We start from the raw sequence: 25,345 nt of genomic DNA on the forward strand, positions 1-25,345 counted from the left end.
TTCGTCCGAATTTAAATTCGGACCGAAACGAAATGCACATGTCTAGTAAATTGTGCAATAATACTGATTTTCAATGGGGGTTGAATCATTTTGATTACACCTGTATTTACCCACCATTTGGTTCACAGATCAAAAGTGATAAAAAAGAAGGGGAAAAAGGAGGAGCCGTAAAAAATGTGTATTTCTATATTATATATTTATTACTACTTGTCCTGGTCACTTGATATGTGCATAAAATCAACATCATCATCATATCAGTTATGTTGGTGTTGGGGGGGGGGGTTTGTCACCACGGCAGTAACTCTAGGTCACAAATCAAACAAAAATGTTCTTTTATTGTCCATTTCGTTTGTTTTCTCAATACGCCAATTCAGACGCACCGATTGTCTAAAATTCGAACGAATGATAATTAGTTTAAAAACTGAATGCACACGTCTTGTTTTTAGCACCAATATATGGCAATAAAATGTACGCACACCTGCCAACATCGAGGCAAACCTCTAACGGGGAGTCTTACGCTGACATTCACCTTGTCTGCTTCCAACTCAAACACAAAAATGGGTTTTCTTATAAAACTCTGCAAATGGTCTCAATCTTTGTGAAGCTGTCTGTCTGAGCCTGTCACTCTCTGTCTAGCAACCGTATACAGCAACATGTAGTAACTGCAATAAACACAAAACAAAAAAACCTGTCGCATTTGTTTGCATAATATGAGCTGCTGTACTTTCGAACGCTCAGGGCTATGTTTAGTCCCAGTCCAACCCTGCTCATATTCTCTGTTTCTCTTTGGAACATTTGGATTTATAATTAAGGAGTGTTGCAAACTGATCCTTGTATTGTCTGCATTACCCACTTGTCTCTGCTCTCTGACTAGGAGACCCATATCAGCTTGCACATCAGGCAGCAGCTGATGTACTTAATATGCAGTATCCCTAGCCCCTGATAGCACAGTGTTAGTAACCATCTCTTATTACTCCACACTTCTTGCTTGGGGATTGAGGCATGCAGAGAAGGGCAGCCTCTCCCAAATACAGGCACACCCAATACAAGAGTGATCAAGACAACACAAGCCATATTCTCTTAGACTGAAAAGCTTTCACAAGCAATTCATATGCTAATGTTATCAGCGGTTTGTATCTCTGTACCTCGGGGAACTCTGTCAATTTAACACGACTGGTTTCTTCTGTTAAAAAAATGAAATAAACATATAAAAAAAGTAATAAATAATTTTCTGCGAAATAAAACATGTTTAAAAGAGAGGAGCAAGCTATGGAATAAGGTGATGGCTGATCTGTATCTCATGCCAACACACACTTTCTATTACTCTGATCTTTTGAGTAAAAATACCTTTAAATATTCAGCCGGTCACCTGTCTCCTACCCCAGCCCTTTGCAGTTTTGAGCTATAAAATCTTCTATATGCCAACATTCACACGGCACTAGCCCATTGCAGAAGGTACCATGTACACAGTCACACAAAACTAACTTTTATTCACCCCTACACCCCTTATTAACCATTAGTTGGATACACATGGAGTGGATAGCAGCACTACAGCATGGCTGTAAAAACCAAATACAAACACAAACTTAAGCCCTGCGCTCAGACTGCCATAACTCCTGGGTGGGAGTGATGGCTACAGTATTCATCAGCCCAAATACATAGAGCAGAAGTAGTCTCAAATCCCTATGCACATTTAAATGGCAGGAGGATTTTAGTCCCACTCCAACAGCCATTTAAGTGCAAGCACAAAGCTCACCGGCTCTATCAACTGTACACAGTGACGGAGAGTTCTAATTGTAGAACTGGATGTAGTGTAGAGCAATTAAGAGCATACAAAAAAGACCAACAGTGTGCCAGCGCTATTGAATATAACACATACAGTATGGCAGCACTCAATCCCAGTGATACAAAAGTATACACAGAATGCAGACAAATAATTATCAAAAACAACGCGCTAAACTGATCTGTAAATATAGAAAATCAAAGAATAGTGCAGACCATCTGGGCCAAACAAAATATGTAACAAAGGGGTATGAGGGAAGAAACTCACATTTAGCAGAGCCCTATCACCCCTGGCTCAGGGTTTGCAATGCTCCACTTGAGAGGGAAGATTCCCACACTGATAGAACTCCAAGTGGTGTGCTCACTGGAAGCTGGTAGTACTGTGCAATATAGGACAGAGAGAGGCAGGACCTCCAATTGAATATTATCACATACAGTTTATTAAAAACCAACGGTTAAAAACTCTTACTTTGCGAGTGGTGGGTTATGCTGACATGGCTACCCACATAAAAGCATGTAAACAGCAAACAGAAAGTCACTTCCTGGTTTCGTTCGTCCCGATCACGTGATCACTTCCGGGTCCGCCTCTCTAGTGACGCATTTCGCCCGCCTCCACAGGCTTCCTCTGACCGTCAGAACCAGGACTGATCAGAACCCTGAGAACCAGAGCTGGAGAAAACACAGATACTATTGTGGTTTGTTTTTCCATAACTTAAAGGGACGACCCACTGCCTCCCTCCAAAAAATATAATATAAAATCACTATGTAGTAGATATATCCCCAATTAAAACATGCATGGATTGAAGTACATCATTTTATAGGGAAAAAAACAGCTTGCATATGCTGCAGATCTCTTGTCTGCAGTGTTTTCAAGCTGTCCCCTTCTAACCCTGCCCATACTTTCTGTGGTTGTCCAATCATAGACTTCCCAATGCAGCTCAATGAGAAATCTTTGCAAAACCAATTGCTGCCTCTTGAGTTTATCTTCATTGAGCAAAACAACCAGGAAGTAAGAGGACAGATTGTCTGATTGACAGCTTGGGGAGGTGGGGCGGTGTAACAAGGTTTGTTTATAAAACTGCCAATTTATTTTGAAATCTGCACTTTTTTTGCACAATAAGAAAATAGGACACATTATTCACACAAGCTGAAGTGCTTTAGGGATCTGAAGTGTTCCTCTAATTACTTTAATAAAAGGTTGTTATCAAGTTTCCCGGTGTCTCTGAAAAAAATAACAATTTTAAACTGTTCTCCTCTTATATATTTAAAAATGAGTTCTGGTTATGTCTCTTCATTTCATGTTCACCCAGAATTCTGTCTGACATTGATGGGGGAGGGACTGCATAGTGTTATGTTTCAAATGCAGGAGGAATCCGAAAGACTTGTAGGTATCTGGTTCAGATTAAATCAGAGATCATTTTTTGTGTTTTGCTGAAATCATTTTGATGTAAGGGAGTTGTTCTCGTTGAAGACACAAAGGATGATACCAGGAGAATGACATTGAATTATTCATACTGCTGATCTGTATCTGGCTGGTTTTGTACTCAGTCCAAGTGTATAAATTAAGAACATGTGCTGTATATCAGATTGGATGTGCAGTAACACAGATAGTACTGTACTTAGCCTCCTAGAACAAGGATTACCAAACTGCACTCACATCGAATAATGTATTAACAGTATCACCTCTGGAAGAAGGAAGAAACAAAGGATATATTGTTCCATTTGGCCATGTAGACGAAAATACAAAACATATCGGAAGAGACACTCCAAAGGTGATAACACTCTCCATCACCATATTGAGAATTGATACACTCAGAAATTGAGTGTTATCACATATTACAGTAAAAGGGTCTCTTTGGATATGGCAGACATTTAACACTGTAGAGCCTTGGTGCAATTTCACAGTTCAGGCCAAACCATACTAGTTGGACATATTATAGCTTATATTAATAAAGGTTGTATTAGTCACATTGATGTCTGCTCTAACCGTCACTTGCTCAGTCTGGGTCAGAAAATATTAGGAAGGATATAAAAGATAGACAGGAATAACAATCTGTTTTAATGGTTCTTTGAATGGCATGTATTGACAAAGCCCCCAAGTTGGTTTAATTAAAGCTTAGAGCTTGTGATGTATATGTCCTGGTAGATCCATCAATGCACAGTTGGCAAGTTGGTGGCACCTGCATATAACTGTGTGTTGGCACTTGCCCCAGCATTTGTATTGGTGGAGTATGTACACATGTACGAGGTGATCAAGATGTCCTAACTCTATGTTTTGATATTGACTATAAGAGTGCAAATAGGATTTGTTAGAGCACATGATTAATTATAATTTTTTAGAGCAGAATATATCAAGCAACAGTTAAAGAAAGTCTAATTACATCTGTATTTCATTCTGTGTTTGAACTCATTAGTAGCCACACAAACATGAACCAACCCATTGATTAGTCCGGCTGTTCTGATGAGGAAATAGACTTTTTAGAAATATTGAAAGAGAAAATGAAATGTCAGCTGCTAGAGAACAAACAGTTAAATTGAAAGGCTTCATGAAGCAGTGATTGACATGGCCGGCTTACGACAAGTCAAACCGCACGTCCCTCTGTGCCGAGCTGGGGACAAGAGAGCTCCAGGTGCTTGCTATAGTGACTAGCTTCCTCATGCTCGTCACTGCTTGCCAATTACGAGAGAGTTAATGTAATTAGCACGTATACACTGAGAGCACAATGCTGGGAGCTGCACGTACAGACTGGGTCACTTGACATTTACTGTGAATGCACGGCGTTGTTCACACATCTCATATCTCCCAACTATCAAAAAAATCTGTTCTCAGAGCATTTATTACTATCTTCTACAGCACTCGTTACCACGTTACAGATACTTTCAGAACACAGACTACTGAAGGAATAAACATGAGCTATAGGAAATAAACATGTTATCAAATATTATCAAATATTTAGACTTTAAAGCAAGAGTAGGGACAAATTCATAAAAAATTATAACGTCTCAAACGGAACCTTGAACATTCAAACCTCACGTATTTACTAAAATATCATCAAGTCCCAGCAGCTCCTCTTAAATCCACCTGGGACCATTGGCAGAAGGGATTCAGCCACAGGCAACACAAACAGGTTTATCAACTAAAGTGAGATTGTCTGGAAAATAAAGTGAATTTAGGGTCAAAACGGGCAAATTGAAAACAAAATTAAATTGGAGAACTTTTCTAATGTGACTATTGGTATCCTTCTCCATTGTTCTATAAATAAGAAGGACTCAAACCTCCTTAAAGGTACATAGGCTATCACAACAAAACCAACATTGTGAGCTCTTTAAAATGTGAGTTGGATGTTCGCCACGTACTTGATAACTACAATACTTTGAAGCAATATTACACGATCATTTGTTTCTTGTTTTTTTTCTTCTGGGTTTTAAAAACGCTCCACTTTGTTTTGCATTGTGTTCACCATAAATTGTCTATTGGTTTATAGACTAACTTGTGGAAAAGCGTGAGGCGTTCCACTTTCGAATCTAACTCCAATTAACCAGTTTTGGCCCAACATGTGCTATTCTCTTGCCGATTGCCCATAAATCCTTGTTTAGTAGATATACTCCTTAGTGAACAAATAGCCTACACCGGACATTGACAAAAAGAGCGTCACCTGCTGTGTTGGAACTCAGCTTGGAAAGCAAGAGGTTAAATCTCAAACCAATTAGAAATGTGAAATGTCCAAATTTATTTTGGCAGATGTAGCAAAGGCAGCGTTAATCCGTTCTTATGGATAAAAAGGGAGAATGTAATGATGCGTAATACGGATTTACATTTTGGAAGTGTTACAACCGCAAAATTAAACAAGCTAATTCATAGCCTTGAGCGGCAATGTATTTTCATTTTACATTTTAATGCAATGACGTTGGTGCAATATAGACTGAAATAGATTATTACTGCAAAGAACTTTGTTTTTTTCTAAAATCGGCAGCAAAAATGCAACGTTAGATCATCAAGCGTTTACTCACTAAACTGTGAGTCGCGGTCACGCAAAAGCTGCACGCTTATTTACTACAGTGAGAATTGAAAGGGAATTTCACATTTACGGCCAGAGCACAGCTGATTTAGAGAATGCTTTCAGTTCTGCTAGTTTGACTTTTAACCACTTTGGCAAATAACCCTCAAGAACAAAATAACTGACACGGAAACGTGTTTCCAAATCAAGGGGTAAATTACAATCTATAGTCTGTTAGTTCTAGACGTGTTGGGCTGCCGGTGAACCTTTAATGGTGTAGATGTAGAAGATCTCACAATCTTACCGTTCCGATACATTTTGGTTTTTAGAATTGTGAGAGGGTTTTGTGTATTCTTAGGGCAGGACTGGGAGTGCATTGCGAATGTCAGTTCCGTTCCTCTCACTAACTACCATTGCATGTACTGGACAGGATAAAAATGGATGTAGCTGGAATAGGGCTGCCAATACCTGGCAGGAGGATATGTATGTCAGTCAAACCCTGCACAATGAACAATAATAATAATAATAATAATAATAATAATAACAACAATAATAATAATAATAATAATAATAATAGCAATAATAATAATAATAATAATAATAATAATAATAATAATAATCATAATAACAATAACAATAACAATAATAATAATAATAATAATAATAATAATAATAATAACAATAACAATAACAATAATAATAACAATAATAATAATAATAATAATAATAATAATAATAATGCAGAACCATAATGAATATTTTTGGAGAGGGCTTCCTTATAAATGTACCATAATGCAGACATGTTTTTTTTATAATGTGTGTATATTACATAGTTGCATATATAGTTACATAGTATTCTAGTTGGAAAAAAGAACAAAGTCCATCAAGTTCAACCTTGAAATCCATTCTATTATGTTGTAGTTTCAATATAGTTTTATTAATTTATAATAAAGTACAACAGAGAAGGCCTGGGTGGATTATAAATGCTTTCAGAGCCTCGATATTACATTATTTTCCCCTTACACATGCCTTGCCATAATGTATCTATAATATGACATGATCATTTAGTTTCCGGTTAGTAGTAGTGTTAGTGTTAAGGTGTGGGGATTAGTGCTGGGGTAGGGTAGGTTTACTGTCTAGTGTTCTGTTAGTGTAAAATAGGAGTTAATGATTAGTGTAATGTAGAGTTTAATGTATAGTGTAATGTGTCAGACTTGTGCAGGGGTTAATGTGGTGTGTCAGGGTAGTGTGGGGGTTAATGTGTAATGTGGTGTGTCAGGGTAGTGTGGGGGTTAAGGTGTAATGTGGTGTGTCAGGGTAGTGTAGGGGTTAATGTACAATGTGGTGTGTCGGTAGTTTTGGGGTTAATGTGTAATGTGGTGTGTCAGGGTAGCGTGTGGGTTAAGGTGTCATGTGGTGTGGCAGGGTAGTTTTGGGGTTAATGTGTAATGTGGTGTGTCAGGGAAGCGTGGGGGTTAAGGTGTAATGTGTGTTGTGTCAGGGTAGTGTGGGGGTTAATGCGTAATGTGGTGTGTCACGGTAGTGTGGGGGTTAATGCGTAATGTGGTGTGTCAGGGTAGTGTGGGGGTTAATGTGTAGCGTGGTGTGTCACGGTAGTGTGGGGGTTAATGCGTAATGTGGTGTGTCAGGGTAGTGTGGGGGTTAATGTGTAACGTGGATTGTCACGGTAGTGTGAGGGTTAATGTGTAATGTGGTGTGTCACGGTAGTGTGGGGCTTAATGTGTAATGTGGTGTGTCAGGGTAGTGTGGGGGTTAATGTGTAATGTGGTGTGTCACGGTAGTGTGGGGGTTAATGTGTAATGTGGCGTGTCAGGGCAGTGGGGGGTTAATGTGTAATGTGGTGTGTCAGGGAAGTGTTGGGGTTAATATGTATTGTGGTGTGTGAGGGTAGTGTAGGGTTAATGTGTAATGTGGTGTGTCAGGGTAGTGTGGGGGTTAATGTGTATTGTGGTGTGTGAGGGTAGTGTGAGGGTTAATGTGTAATGTGGTGTGTCAGGGTAGTGTGGGGGTTAATGTGTAATGTGGTATGTCAGGGTAGTGTGAGGGTTAATGTGTAATGTGTTGTGTCAGTGTAGTTTTCGGGTTCATGTGTAATGTGGTGTGTTAAGGTAGTTTTTCGGGTTAATGTGTAATGGGTTGTGTCAGGGTAGTGTGGGGGTTAATGTGTAATGTGGTGTGTCAGGATAGTGTGAGGGTTAATGTGTAATGTGGTGTGTCAGGGTAGTGTGAGGGTTAATGTGTAATGTGGTGTGTCAGGGTAGTGTGGGGGTTAATGCGTAATGTGGTGTGTGAGGGTAGTGTAGGGTTAATATGTAATGTGGTGTGTCAGGGTAGTGTGGGGGTTAATGTGTAATGTGGTGTATCAGGGTAGTGTGAGGGTTAATGTGTAATGTGGTGTGTCAGGGTAGTGTGGGGGTTAATGTGTAATGTGGTATGTCAGTGTAGTGTGAGGGTTAATGTGTAATGTGTTGTGTCAGTGTAGTTTTCGGGTTAATGTGTAATGTGGTGTGTTAAGGTAGTTTTTTGGGTTAATGTGTAATGGGTTGTGTCAGGGTAGTGTAGGGGTTAATGTGTAATGTGGTGTGTCAGGGTAGTGTGGGGGTTAATGTGTAATGTGGTGTGTCAGGGTAGTGTGAGGGTTAATGTGTAATGTGGTATGTCAGGGTAGTGTGGGGGTTAATGTGTAATGTGGTGTGTCAGTGTAGTTTTCGGGTTAATGTGTAATGTGGTGTGTTAGGGTAGCGTGGACCCTAGGATGAGGATCCATATTGGATACCAGGAACAATATCCACTACACCACTCCAAAATGTAGGGAGGCTGGGTGGATTTAAATTAAACTTAAAAAAATAAAATAATACATTGTAAGTGTATGAAAAAATGTATGCAAATGTATCGGTATCAGTGTTTGTTAGATAATGCATCGAGGTATGGGCTCCACAAGACCTCTGAACGTGTCCTGTGGTATCTCACACCAAGACATTAGCTGCAGATCCTTTAAGTCCTGCAAGTTGCAAGATGGCTCGGATTTGTTGTTACATCTCAATTGGATTGAGATATGGGGAATTTTGAGGCCAAGGCAACATGTTGAACTCTTTGTCATATTCCCACTGAAAAATAGTTGCAGTGTGGCGGGGTTCTCTATCCTGCTGAAAAATGCCACTGCCATATAGGGGTGCACATGGTCTGCAACAATATCTGGGTAGGTGGTACATATCAGAGTAACACCTACATGCCAGGACCCAACGTTTCCCAGAAGAACATCTCCCAAAGCACATCACTTCCTCCACCAGCCTGCCTTCTTCACATAGTGCATCCTGCTGCCACGTCTTTCCCTAGTGAACAACGCACACACATCCTGCCATCCACATGATATAACAGAAAACATGATTTATCAGACCAGGCAGCTTTCTTCCATTGCTCCATGGACCAGTTCTGCTGCTCATGTCCCCATTGAAGTTGCTCCCAGTGGTGGACAGGGGCATTCTGACCGGTCTGCAGCTACACAGCCCCATACAGAGGAAACTGTGATGTTCTGTGTATCCTGACATCCATCTCTAATTGTCAGCATTACATTTTTCAGCAATTTGAGCTACAGTAGCTCTTCTCCAGGCAAGCTAGCCTTCTCTTCCCACGTGCATCAGTTAGGCTTGGGCACCCATGACTCTGACGTTGTTTCCCTGATTTGGTAGGTACTAACCACTGAATACTGGGAACACCCCACAAGACTTGCCGTTTTGGAGATGCTGTGACCCAGTTGTCTAGCCATCACTATTCGTCCCTTGTCAAAGTCACCCAGATCTTCCCACTTGCCCATTTGTCCTGCTTCCAACACATGAAATCCAAGAATTGACTGTTCACTTGCTGCCTAATATATCCGGCACATTGACAGCCGCCATTGTAACAATATAATCCCTGTTATTCACTTCACCTGTCAGTGGTTTTAATATTGTGGCTGATCAGTGTATATATATATATATATAATGATTCTAAATCATCAAGGCTATAAAACCTCTTGGAGTTGTGGTCAGTATGTGCTGTAGTGTAGGCAATGCTCTCTGTGTACATAAAGGGTAGGAGACTTACATTCCTAACAAAGAGTGGGTTTTAAAGCAGCTGTCAGGCTTTGCACTTTACACCAATGAAAATCTCCAAGAATGAGAAAGGCTTTTTTGTATCCCTAGTCTCGTACTCTGACATCTGACACTAAAACACAAAATGCTGAGACAGCAGAAAGTAGACATAGGAAAAAAGTGTGTGGAGTAGCAGCTCCCTCTAGAGTTCGTTGAGGGATTAGCACCCTCTAGTGTTTGCAGGGTGAGTCATTGTTCGGGGGCCCCAGGGCAGCCACAGGTATAATTACCGAGACGTATGGCTGTCAGGGCCGACATTTACACAGCTGATATCAATGGCGCCTGTTATTTTAGCTACACCAGTCAATGCGCCCTTTGTATCTCATGCCACCAACATATAATTAACCATTTCATTTGTTTGCGACGTTGCTCTTGAAAAAAAAAAGGTATTTTCTTTGTGTATCCACCGACAAGCTACTGTGCACAATAAGATGTACGATATTTGGAAACAGGAGGCCATTGTATAACAGTACAATATTTCTGCATGTTTATACATGTACGTGTGTGTGTATTTACAGACAATGTATGCATATGTTTATGTAGACATGTATATATAATGTTTATATGTGCTTCTGTAATACAGTGTGCATGCTGTATCTATGCATGTGTGTAGAACTAAATGCCCAGTGTAAGGGCAGCTCTTCTCGCTGGTTCCTCCCAAGTACTTTAAGGCGATGGTTCTTAACGGGGCAATGTAAGCAACATAACCAAGCCAAGCTGGCATTTTGGTATACTGCCAACATTCTATAAAAAGTCACACTGTGATTTTTAAGAAACAGTTTAGTTTGACAAAAAAATGCAAGTCACCCTGGTGTAAACATTGCAATATAGCGTACTTGTTTTCCAGTCTGTGCTGGCTACATTTGTGGGGCGTAGGGAGAAAACGCTTTGTTGATAGCTTGCCTGCCAAGACAATAATTCTAGAGCATTTCTGTAATTGTCCCTCATGCTGAGAAGGGACACATAGCATAAAGGGACTGGGAGACAGAAACTGTCAAAACTAAATGAGTGTTTATTAAAGAGATTGCAGGAAAATGCAAAATAATAATAATAAGATAGATGAAGCTATTCCCACATACTAGAAAAGAGACAATGAGCCTCTGGATAGCCATTCTTTTCCTCCAGGTATCTAATGGTAGAAGACTCAGATTGACATCTAGAAGGTGCCACAGATATGAATGAGTGCAGATCAAACACAGGCAATATGTAACTCTATTCTCTGAGCATAAAACAAACTGTCCATTCAATTCTAATCTCTTACCAGCATCATAGGTCTTCCATGGACCTATTGTAACTTCAGGTCTTTACATCTGCACAAGTCCAACATTCACTGGGATTTTGGTTTGGGTGTCTGGTGTTTTGGTTTGCTGGTGATTTTCACAGTGAGAAGACGCCAGTGTCCATAGGAAAGCATTGAGAATGCGCATTCAGCCGATGACGTCGGAAGGAGGAGGAGAGTCCCCAGCGCCGAAGGAGCCCGGCACTGGAGAAATGTGAGTGTTAAACCCCATTCCTCCCCCTTCAGTGCCACGATAGTGGGACCCTGAGGGTAGGGGCACCCTCAGGGCCCTATAGTGCCAGGAAAACGAGTTTGTTTTCCTGGCACTATAGTGGTCCTTTAACTTCTGTAGCTGGGAAAGTATTTGAAAGGTTAATAAGGGATAATATTCAAGAATTCCTTAATGAGAACGTGCTTATCAGCAAACATCAGCATGGTTTTATGAAGCTCATGTCATGTCAAACTAACTTGATTGCATTCTACGAAGAAGTAAGTAGAAGAATAAATCTGGGTGTTGCAGTAAATGTGATCTATTTGGATTTTGCGAATTAGAGATAACCACACACGAGAAGGACTTGGGAATTGTTATAGACAACAAACTATGCAACAATGTGCAATGTCAATCAGCAGTGGCTAAGGCCAGTAAGGTATTGTCATGCATGAAAAAGGGAATTCATTCTCGGGATGAGAATATCATTTTGCCTCTTTATAACTCGCTGGTAAGACCACATATTGAATATGCTGCGCAATTTGGGGCACCTGTTCTAAAGGCGGATATTATGGCACTAGAAAGAGTGCAGAGGCAGGCTGCAAAATTAATTAAAGGAATGGAACATTTTAGCTATGAAGAAAGGTTAACAAATTTAACCCTCTTTAGTTTAGAAAAACGTTGCCTCAGAGGGGATATGATAACATTATACAAATATATCCGGGACCAATACAAATCATTGTGTAGAAATCTATTCAAAAACAGGACTTTACATTGGACACGAGGTCATGCGTTTAGACTGGAAGGAAGAAGATTTAGTCTAAGGCAAAGAAAAGGTTTTTTTACCGTAAGAACAATAAGGATGGTGAATTCTCTGCCTGAAGAAGTGGTTTTATCAGAGTCCGTACAGATGTTTAAACAGCAACTAGATGCATACTTGCAAAAACATAATATTCAAGGATATAATTTTTCAATGTAGGGTAAATGCTTCTTGATCCAATGATTAATCTGACTGCCATTCTATTCTAAAGATGGAATTGTTTTCCTAGTTTGTTGCAAAATTGAAAGTGCTTCAAACTGTGCTTTTTGCCTTCTTTTGGATCAACAGCAAAAAACAAATATATCCAACTTGATGGACACGTGTCTTTTCAGCCTATGTAACTATGTAACTTCACCACGATGAAATTGAGTAATTCTGCAGACCTACATGCTCTGTTCTTTGGTGGGGAAATCAATGGATACCACCAGCTAACATGTTCCAAATAATCTTACGTCCTTTCAGGAGATGTTTCTGCATTGGCACTAGCAATTCCATCCATATCTGAAAACCATTTATTGCCCTAGTGAATCAGATAACACAACAACAGCTTGACACTAAACCAAGGGACAGGTTTATAGGTATACTGGCACCATGACCACTGTTGCAGGTTCTAGTGGTTTTGGTGCTTAGGGTGGGCCTGTAATGCATGCTTTAAGACTTGCATTGACGTGGCAGGTGGGCATACCCTCTCATGGCTATTGGAGGTAACTAAAAACCTCAATTTGTTTAAAAAGACATCCCTATTTGGGAAAGAGCGCAGGTAACTTTTTTCTATGCTTTAAGAGTGTTGTATGTGGGATACGTGCTGTATGTACCCTCTGCATATACACCTATATTGATATATACATATAGTAGAAATGACGTTTGCATGTATTAATTTATGTGTCTGTAGTAAGACATTTACTTCTGTCCAGTTCCATTAATGCCCTTGTTTTTTTTGCAAAATAGATATGGAAGTCTGAACAAACACAAACAAGGCCTTTGTAATTCTACAAAACCCTTTCCCTTTCTGCCGACCCAATATATTTTCAAATTATGGTCATTTGAAAATATTGTGGCAACTCGGGGGTGAAGGGTATTCAGTCAGAATATTTAGACCAATTCCAGGTACAATTACTGGAGGCCACAGACTGCCCCACACCGGCAGAGTTTGGCAGAGCAAACTTTTCAGAAGTATTTGTGCGTGTCCCTGCAGAGCGAACACAGCAGACAAACTGTAAAGCGTGGCTGTGCTGGAGGCAGTGATGGGCTGTCTACAGCGTTTTACTGCATTGGCCTGCTGACTCGTCACTAAGAGTTTAAGGTTTTCCTTTGATTTAATTATATTGCCGTTCAAACCCTTGATCATGACTTGCTGCTAACAGCTGCTTTGCCAATCTGTCAAAATGCATTTACTTAAACTTCATGAACTATAACATGTTCCAAACCTCAAACAATATCCCCAAATCCAAATGTGCTTGGAAGTGAATCTTAAAGGGTTTCCACAGCATCCATTGTAAGATTTGTGTGGCGTTATCATTGTACAGGGCTTAAAATATAATCACGCAAAAGCACTGACCATGGTCGTATAATCCTTTCATGGCTCAGATTTATGTCAAACCAGGCCTTGTTATCAACGGCAAAGAGGAAATAACTTATTGACTTATTCAGTAAAGAGTGACCTGCAGGCAGAATTAACCATTAAGGCAACCCTAATTGCCTGCCTGGGACCCAGGGATTAGGCAGAGCCGCCATCAGGGGATGACAACCAAGATGGCTCTCACAGGCCCGGCAGCCCATGTGTAGCGGCAGAGCTGCCGACGGTGCAGCTGCACTGGACCTGAACGCTGATGGGGCCCATTAGGTGGCCCAAGCATTTAGGGCCACCCGATTGTCCCTATATCTTCAGGGGCCTGGTCAGCGCTGCGGCCATGTAATAGCTCACTCCGCGCGGGAGCCAGGCAGTGGAGAGGAAGAGCCAGCTGACTCCCATCAGCCCCAGCCACCCTCCTGCAAGGAAAAGGTAAGAAACGTCTGTCTGTATGCCTGTCTATCAGTATGCCTGTCTGTGTGCCTGTCTGTATGCCTGTCTGTATGTATGCCTGTCTATCAGTATGCCTGTCTGTGTGCCTGTCTGTATGCCTGTCTGTATGTATGCCTGTCTATCAGTATGCCTGTCTGTGTGCCTGTCTGTATGCCTGTCTGTATGTATGCCTGCCTGTATGCATGTATGTATGCCTGTCTGTCAGTATGCATGTCTGTATGCCTGTCTGTATATATGCGTGTCTGTATGCCTGTCTGTCAGTATGCGTGTCTGTATGCCAGTCTGTATGCCGGTCAGTCTCTCTGTCTGTATGTATGTATATGGTGCATGTATGTCAGTATGTATATGTATGTATGTGTCTGTGCATATATTTCAGTATGTATGTGTCTGTCTGTATGTATGTATGTGTCTGTATGTATGTCAGTGTGTGTGTGTGTGTGTGTATGTTTGTATGCATGTGTGTGTGTCTGTATGTATGTTAGTATGTGCCTGTGTGTCACTATGTATGTGTGAATGTGTTTCAGTATGTGTTTATCTTTGTGTGTGTGTGTATATGTGTCCTTTTGTATCAGTGCATGTGTTTGTGTCATTGAGGTTATTTTTACCATCTAGCATGGAAACCAGGTACTGCTTAGTATTTATCATCTTTTACTAATTCCCATTGGAGATGTTAACATTTGCAGCAGCTACCAGTCTACCAGTCACTAGACCTCTCACTTCAACTGTCATGCTGCAATTTTCCCTCTTATTTGGTCCTGCCGGATGCTGGGTCCCCTCTTTAGGTAGGTTTACAGCTGTAGTAGCCGGATTCCGATTCTGATGCTCACTAATTGGTTGAGATCATTACCAGATCTCTGTCAGCCAATGAATAAGTGGCTGCACATCAAACTCTTGCTCGATGGCTGGCTGATGGTGGAGTGTTCTTGGAGCTACACCACTGGAAGCCAAGGGATTAAACTTTGTATGTTTTGAATGTGCAGCATTTCACAGTGCTGCTTATGTGGTTATGTAACCTTGGGTATGGAGATTATAGTATAGCAAATGATAACAACATATATTTTGGTGGTAATCATCTCATCAGTAAATGATTGGTCTCAGGTCTCTACACGTGATGTATACTTTATGATGTCCTCATGCATTCTTCCGACAGACATACGTGTTATGTAGATGAATGTATCTGTGTAGATAGTGTGAACAAACACATATGTTATGTGTGAATAGCATGCATAATCTGTCTGTAATAACTCACTGTGAATAAATCCCTATAATCTGTCTGTAATACCAAATTAATCAGAACTACTCGTCTGCTGAGATTTATACACTGAGAACTTTTAATCAAGTCGTTCTGGATATGACTGAACTTTCCATATCAGGCATTTCCATAAACAATTATACATGATGGAAATATCTGCAAATATACACAAAAACACTCTGCTCCTTCTGCTCCAATAATACAAATTAACACAGAATTCCAAACTTAACACTCCTCTCCTTCCGATTATTAAATGTCACAGTATGAATAGAATCTTCCATCTCTAAATGCGCCGAGGGGTGCGGAGGAAATGAGGAGCTTAATTTTTTTGGGCACAACTAGACTGGAATAAAGAAATTCTGGAGTAAAGTGCTAAAAGCATAGTAATTAGCAGGAACATTCTGTGTTTTTCTATGATAATTGCTCCAAGGGTTAGATTTTGAGAGGGGAACATTCCGTACCTTTAGGCCTAGGTGTAGTGTGTCCCACTGCAATATCTCGAAAGCACGTTGACCGAATTGTCAATCACTTTATTCATGCATTCACACGGAAATGCTTAACTCTCCATACTACGTTTCTCCAAAAATAGATGATATAAGACAAAGACTAAATATTCTAGGTCCTATTTCCTTTTAACATGTCTCACGCATTGCCTAGTGTGGCGAAACCAACCTCGCCACTGGGCATTGGAGAAGTCTGTTTGCCCGCCTCCTGCCTGCTGACTATGGCCCCTGGGAGATTTGTCCCTTTAAATACAGTATTTGGGCATGTTGTATTTTATTATGCTGCTACTGGCCCTTTAAGAACCATCTGGGGACATACTGTGGAGTTACTGGGTGGCCACCATTTCATGTATCAGAGGCACACGGTGAGAACAATGGATGAAGCACATGGTGAGAACAATGGATGGCGGCCATTTTAACTCACAGACACTGTTGTGACTTTTCTACACGGTGCCATCTCGCCGGTATTTGGCACACAAAGACATCGTGCAGTAGTTTTAAACTATACAACAGGGGACACATTATACAGTAATTATTTTTCATATAGCCTGTATATGTTCTGCGGAATCTGCATTAAACTGTATCTTCCAAACTACTGAAAGGATCTGGGTGAATTTTGGATATCTGGTTCATCCAGATCCCCCGGTTCCAAGGATATGGGGTTATTGCATGTTTTGGGGTCCCTGTGATATGTTTTATAAAACTGTAATTCTCTGCCTGTGATAATTATATTACCCATTGTGTTCAGTAATCATATCACAGGCAGAGGGGAGGATTTTGTGTGGGAGTGTCTGTGTGTATTGTACGGATTTATTGGTTGTATTTCAAAACCCTGTGGGCAGTACTATGTTTGTGGATTGTGAATAAAAGAGGCTGTATGTGCCAGTACAGTAAGTTCTGCTTGACCTCAAAATGAAGTGTCGTCTCGTTATTGGGGGAATTGGATTGTATGCTGATTGCCAGGAGTGTAAGCTGATTGTATGCTTTTCCTGTTCAGCTGTTTACAGCATTCATATGCTTGAGAGCATACGTATGCTTCTCCGGTTCGGTGGTTGTGGTGTCTGCTGCAGTGCTTGGAGTCCTCAGGAAGCGCTAGTAGCATCTTTCAACGGAGGTACCCAGTCGGGGTGCCCGTCGATCCGTTACACCTAGATTTGAAGGTTATGATCCGGATCATCACTATGTTGAAAGATAGGTAATTAGCGGATAACAAAGGTTTTACCCGCTCCCACTGAAATGAACAGGAGCCGGTAAACGCTAAGGAACACCTGGTTTCAGTGCTATACAGTAAGAATTGCCACCTGTCCCAATCTAACTAAAAATTTAAATTGTATTTTCTAGATATAAAGAGAAAAAGACACAGTAACAAATGTGCATTTATCCTATCTTTAAACATTTATATGTATTCTATATTTAAGTATATTTATACACTAATGCCTATAAACATATAGCATGTAGTTTTCTATAAATACCTGTAAAACGTGGCACGGGTGAAGTGCGCATGCTCGGAACAAACTATTTACAGTGAGGGGAGGACCACCCACAGGAAATCCCTGATCCTGCCTGTACAATTGACATTACATGGAATAACTGTGATAAAGCAGGACATCAAACAAGACCGCCTGCTAAGGGTTAATGGAATGGATAGCGGCATTATTGTTCAGTTTGATCCATTCCTTTACTATAGACAAAAAATGAACATTCTCAAAAAGCTGTAATTTTGAAGCATGAACACAATAATAAAATAAAGACAGAGATTCCAATATCAGAAGCTTCATGCACAGCGTTCGAGGCAATTTTTGGGTGCTTAACACATTTCAGTTAAATCATAAAGAATACATCATGCTTTTCTCTGCCTCCAGTCACCCAAAATCCTGATCAGCTATAAATGCCTCGTAGACCTCGTAGAACACATGATATGGAGCTGAATAATTCATTAATTTGATATATGGATTCTGCAAAAGAGTAACTCTGGAAACATCTTAGGCTTCCTCCTACAAACTGGAATCAGAATAGGAATAACACATCTCCCAAAAGATGAGCCAAGGACAGATCAGAGATTATGGTGAATTTATATCCCTATTTATTACAAATGTTTATCAGTCTTTTGTGGTATGTGGCTGACAGTTTCTCCTTCAAAAACTAATTTAATAAATGCAAAAGCTGGCCAAGACCATAGCAAATTCTTTCATGTAAACCAGTCTCCTGAAACAAGAATATATTTAACATTTGCAGTACCTAAAGATCAAACCACGTAGACCTGTGATACGATCATAAGCAGGTGAGAAAAAGACGTGCGCTCATACAACCATCTTTGGATTGTCATCGCACTGGTGACACGAAGTGACACGTGGCCCACCCATACTCTATCCATTATATTTTTTATTAGAATACAAAAATATAAATTGAAAAGGAGGAACCTCTAAATAAGTATCAACAAAGCAAAAAATGTCAATGCTCCATGCAGGACCTGTTTGGTCCAAGACTTGGGATCTCCTCTGTTTAGCGACAGCTGTGTCCTAAGTAACATCTTCTGTGTGTCTCATAGTCACACAGCTGAAAAGAGACTTGCGTCCATCAAGTTCAGCCTTCCTCACATACGTTTTTGCTGTTGATCCAAAAGAAGGCAAAAAACCCAGTCTGAAGCACTTCCAATTTTGCCACAAACTAGGAAAAAATTCCTTCTTGACCCCACTATGGATCAATCAGCTATTACCCCACTAATTAGAAATTATATCCCTGTATGTTATGGTTTTGCAAGTATTTATCCAATTGCAGTTTAAACATCTGTAATGACTCTGACAAAACCACCTCTTCATGCAGAGAATTCCATATCCTTATTGCTCTTACTGTAAAAAAAAACTTTTCTTTGCCTTAGATGAAATCTCCTTTCTTCCAGCCTAAATGTGTGACCTCGTGTCCTATGTATAGCCCTGTTTATGAATAGGTTTCCAGATAATGGTTTGTACTGGCTCCGAATATATTTGTATAATGTTATCATATCCCCTCTCAGGCGCCGTTTTTCCAAACTAAAGAGATTAACTTTTTTTAACCTTTCTTCATAACTAAAATGATTCCTTTTATCAATTGTGTAGCTCGTCTCTGGACTTTTTCTAGTTCCATAATATCTTTCTTTAGAACATTGGCCTCATGGTATTTGAGAGATGCAGCTTGTAGTAACTCGTCACTTAGATTTTTGTGTATTAATAAATAGATTACATTCACTACACCACCCTGTGTTGGAAGGTGTGACATTTGATTAGGAGCTTCAGTGGACAAAAATGGGTGCGTGAATGTCCCAAAACTTGTTACTGATGAGAGGTAAGTCAAAGTAATGGAATGTTGTTTTGCACGTACTCTGATCTGATACAAAACTCAGTCTCTTGGCTGTCACATAATTCACAGGGTGTCCGAGGTGTTTTCATGTGGGAAGGAAGCCCACTGATGGAATTAGATTGCAGAGGACGCCTCTTATGAAGCACTTGCTGGTGGAAAGTGATCTGCAGTTGGACATATGACAGTTGGTGAATTCTGCTGTCTGCCACATATTGGTAGCAGGGCCGGACTGGGGATACAAAGAAGCCCTGGAAAAAAAATCTATGCCAGCCCCATAAGTCATTGTGCTATGTAGTGTGTGGTATATTTATTTTTCTAATTCAAAATATTAGTCCTTTCAGGGTAATTAAATTATACAGTAAGCATACTCACATGCAGACAGAGACAATCTTACTGACACAAGCTCATTGGTACACAGGCTCACAGACAATCTCATTGATATACATAAGCTCATTGACATAAAAACACAAGCTCACTGATGCACACAAATGGGCTCACTGACAAACAATCTAAATGACACACACAGACAGGCTTACTGGTACACACACAAGCTTACTACAGACAAGCTCACTATCACACACACACGCTCACTACAGACAAGCTCACTGATGCATGCACACTCTCCCTACAGACAAGCCCATTGACACACATATACTCCCTTCAGAAGAGTTCACTAACACACAGATTCACTACAGACAAGCTCACTGACACACGCATGCTAACTAGAGACAAGCTCACTGACACACACATGCTCACCACAGACAAGCTCACTGACACACACATGGTCACTACAGACAAGCGCACGGTCACACACATGCTTACAACAGACAAGCTCACTGCGCACACATGTTCCCTACAGACGAGCTCACTAACACACACACATGATCCCTACAGACAAGCTCACTGACACACATACAAGCTCACTCACTAGCAGACAAACATAGTTCACTCACTAGCAGGTACACACACACACACAAACTCACTCACTAGCAGGTGCGCGCACACAGAAGCACCCTCACTAGCACATACAGACACACAAAAAAGCTCCCTCACTAGCACACACACACAAAGAAGCTACCTCACTAGCACACACACACACACACATACACAAGCTCACTCACTAGCAGGCCCACACACACACACAGAAGCTCACTCACTAGCAGGTACACTCACACAAACTCTCTCACTAGCAGGCACACACACACACAAACTCCCTCACTAGCAGATACACACACACAGAAGCTCACTCACTAGCAGATGAACACACACAGAAGCTCACTCACTAGCAGATGCCCACACACACACACACAGAAACTCACTAGCAGGCACACACACACAAACTCCCTCACTAGCACATACACACACACACACACACACACACAGAAGCTCACTCACTAGCAGATGCAAACACACACACACAGAAGCTCACTCACTCACTGGCAGGCACACACACACAAACCCCCTCACAAGCAGATGCACACACACACACACACACACAGAAGATCACTCACTAGCACCCACACCAAGCTTACCTGGCGGAGGGGAGAATCACTTAAATGACATGTTCCTGATGATTAGGACTGTCAGCCCAGCCCCAGGTACCGCGGTCCATCTGGAAATTTCACGGTATTCCGGTGGGCCAGTCTGGTAGCAGATCTGCTGCTGCTAGAATGTTAATTTGGGAATGGTGCTCTCTGTCATATGTTGGTAAGTGTCCTCCAGATGATAAAATGGCACTTAGGTAAGGGGGTTGTCTATGTGCATCTCTTTGGGAAGGAGCAAGGTGGCCCGGCTCACTCGCCCTCTCGCCCTCCTCTGGGTACGGCCTCTCTTGCCATTGATATGGGTGGGATGGGGGCACCAATGGCAGCCTTCTTCTCTTTTTCTTTCTTCCTTCTCTATTATTCCTCTTTTATTTTTTCCTTACTGTTCCTTTCTGTTATTTCTCACCCTTTGATGGACGATAGGACAAATCTTGTGCAACTACAGTTGTACAATTGCCTCTTAATGATTAGACATGTGCAATTCGTTTCTTTCCGAATAGGAATTCCAACGAATTTCGGACAATTCGGACATTCAGGTACTTCCGAATGTCCGAATTGCCGAAGTCCCGAATTGCCGAAATGCCGAACTGCCGAGGTTATTTGGAGATCCAGGTAACAGAATTTTTGGACCTGTTGGCTGGCTGCTTGCTCCCTGGATCAGATGAACACCAGAGGATCAGAAGAAGCAAAGGCATAAGGGACGATACCCGCCGGGAAGAAGAGAGCTGCAGCCTGGTTGGGTGGAAGAGTTCCTGAGAGGCCCCAGTCAAGCTCCGTCGACTAGGTCTGAAGTGCTCCAGAGTCCCCTGTATCAGCGAGGAAGCGGACCTTGTGAAGGTACTCAGTCAGAGTAAAGAGGGGTTATAAAGGAATAGATTACAAAATGATTTGGATGCTGGACTAAGATGGAAAAGAAGGAAAGTATATTTGGAGATACGTGATTACACTAATGAAGAATGAGGGCATTGAAGCAGAAAAGGGTGAAGGAGCCGAGATGAGGAATGAGTTAAGGAGAATGGGTCCAGGAAATTTAAGTTCTTATTCTTTTTTACTGCTGAAGATTTGGCACTCAGCTCAGAAAACATTCAGCATTATTGCTTAATTCTATTATTGATTTTGAATGTTATAAAATAGCTTTTTTTTGTCTTTATTACTCATGTGCTAAATAATTTAGTTTTTCTGACATTTTACAAACTGGATTTTAACCTGCCTTTACTGGATAAAGTAACATTTCATGCTGGTCTTTTCTCGTGCCGTCTTCCCAGTGGATACATTGTACTTTGAGCTGGAAAATGCCTGCACTTAATTCAGTAATTACATCGAAACATGGATTCTGTCAAGCAGGAAACATGATTCTCTTCCCAAAAAGTACTGAAAGTGACCATAAATTATAGGTTTGTACTCAAGGAAATTCAGCTTTGTTGAGCAACACACATAACTCGGAATGCCTTCAGGAGAACTCAGAACAGTATGTATAAAAAGCTGTGGACTATTTAAAGAAAAGCAGCAATGAAGCATTACCTTGTGATGTCGTATATATTAATGTAGGCTGTTTTGTAATGAATGCAGAGCCTTTCAAATATATCTGGGTTCGGGTCAGTGTCCTCCTCTTAAGTCAATTCTGTGTAGAACTCTCTTAGCTGAACTCTCAGACAATGAACAGCTGGCGGAATCAGAACCAAGCTTCTGTAGCCGTGACCCTGCCAGCAATGAGGAAGGCTCACCGCATTGTGGGACCCAGGTAACCCCGTTACAAAATGGTGCCACCTTAATAGGGAAAGGCGCCAGGGAACTCCTGGAATCATATCCAATACAATGGGCTATTGTGATTATGATGCTGAGATTAACCCTTTTACTGCAGTTTGTAGAATGTGTGGGGAACCCTGCAGCTCAAACTGGAGGGGGGCAAGTAACCAACCTCCCCCCACCCCCCAATATTATTTTTTACACTAAAGGGATATGGGCATTACAATATAACTGATGTCTGTAGAATGCGTTGGGAACACAGCAGCTAACACTGGAGGGGGCAATTAACCAAGCCCCCAATATCTTTTACACTAAAGGGATACGGACATTACAATGTAACTGCTGTCTGTAGAATGTGTGAGGAACCCAGCAGCTCACACTGGAGGGGGCAATTAACCAAAACGCCAATATATTTTACACTAAAGGGATCTGGACATTACAATGTAACGGCTGTCTGTAGAATACTCAGGGAACCCAGCAGCTCACAATGAAGGGGGAAATTAACCAAAACCCCAATATCTTTTACACTAAAGGGATACGGACATTACAATGTAACTGCTGTCTGTAGAATACTCTGGGAACACAGCAGCTCACACTGGAGGGGGGCAATTAACCATAACCCCCCAATATCTTTTACACTAAAGGTATATGGACATTACAATGTAACTGCTGTCTGTAGAATACTCAGGGAACCCAGCAGCTCACACTGGAGGGGGGCAATTAACCAAACCCCCCAATATATTTTACACTAAAGGGATACGGACATTACAATGTAACTGCTGTCTGTAGAATGTGTGAGGAACCCAGCAGCTCACACTGGAGGGAGCAATTAACCAAACCCCTCAATATCTTTTACACTAAAGGGATCTGGACATTACAATGTAACTGCTGTCTGTAGAATCTCAGGGAACACAGCAGCTCACACTGGAGGGAGCAATTAACAAAAAAAAAACAATATCTTTTACACTAAAGGGATACGGACATTACAATGTAACTGCTGTCTGTAGAATATTCAGGGAACACAGCCGGCGGGGGAGACCTAATGACCATGTGCGGCAATGGCATAAGACCTTCCTATAGGAAAGCATTATTGAATGCTTTCCTATAGGGATTCTGGCGACTCTGGAGGCATAGCATGAGGACGTCCAGCGTCGTTTAAAACACTTTCCGTGTTCTAAGAAGCCGCAAGTCCCTCTAGGGGCTGTCTGATAGACATCAGTAGAGGAGGACTTAACCCTGCAAGGTAATTATTGCTGTTTATGAAAACTGCAATAATTACACTTGCAGGGTTAAGGGTGATGGGAGTTGGCACCCAGACCACTTCAATGGGCAGAAGTGATCTGGGTGCCTGGAGTGTCCCTTTAATAGATACTTTTACTTTTTTGAAGGTTAAAAAAAATCTGATGGCCACTAGAATAATGTTTTATTCCTTGGAGATAAACTGACTTCACTACTGCTAATCTATGTAAGTGTTTAAAAAATACAAAAACAAGTTTTATGAGCTATTTATTTAGCCATTTCCAACTCCCAGCATTACCCAATGTCGGGGTCCTGGTGTTCATTTTAATGCCGTCAGGTTTCACGCTCCAGTTTGGGACATTGATTCAGGAGGAAATGTAATGAGATCTCAAGTGGACGAGAAACAGAATATAACTGATTCAATTAACAACAAACGTAATGTTCTGGAAAACTGTGGAAGAGAAGAGGTAATTATAAGCTTTTGTGTTTTCATACAAGTGTAAGTTCAATGTTAACGTTGTGTTTTTTTCATTTTTATTTATTTATTCTTCTTAAAAAAAAGCCTAAATACATGTTTTTGATTTTATTTTTATATTGATATTTTTATGATTTTTTTATGGAAGTATACAGTCATGGGAAAGAGAAAGTATACCCTCTTTGAATTGCAATGTTTTTACATATAATCTGTTCCTTAGCAGGTCTTAAAATTAGGTAAATACAATCTCAGATGAACAACAACACATGACCTATCACACCGTTTCATGATTTATTTAACAAAAATAAAGCCAAAATGGAGAAGCCATGTGTGATGTGTCACTTTGGAGAACATAATACTTAAAGGAACACAATAGGGTCAGGAACACAGACATATATTCCTGACCCTATAGTGCTAAAACCACCACCTAGCCCCCCTGACCTCCTTCTGACCTTAATTCCAGTTCGCTGCTGCTGACTCTTTTCCTGATCTGCCTGCCTGGCTGACATCACCAGAAGTGATGAACTTAGCCCATCACAATGCTTTCCCATAGGAAAGCATTGGATTGGCTGAGACTGTAAAGGAGGCAGATCAGGGGCAAAGCCAAACACAGCCCTGGCCAATCAGCCAATCATTGAATCAATGCATCTCTATGAGGAAAGTTCAGTGTCTGCATGCAGAGGGTGTAGACACTGAATGTCAGTCCCACTGTGCAGCACTGCCCCAGGAAGCACCTCTAGTAGTCATCTGGGGAGTGCCTAGTGGAGGTGTCCCTAGGCTGTAATGTAAATACTGCATTTTCTCTGAAAACACAAAAAGCTGTATAATTAGACGGACTTAGATGGAATAGGTAATAGGACATTTCTTGTTGATTTGGTGACTATAATGTCCCTTTAATCTATACAAGTTGGCGGCCAAAGTTATAGATTAAAAGTCATTTTGTACTTTATATAAAGTGACCTATGAAATTGTAACAATTGACTGAAAAC

Source organism: Pelobates fuscus, chromosome 8 (assembly GCF_036172605.1).
Source record: "Pelobates fuscus isolate aPelFus1 chromosome 8, aPelFus1.pri, whole genome shotgun sequence".
NCBI classification, from domain to species: Eukaryota; Metazoa; Chordata; class Amphibia; order Anura; family Pelobatidae; genus Pelobates; species Pelobates fuscus.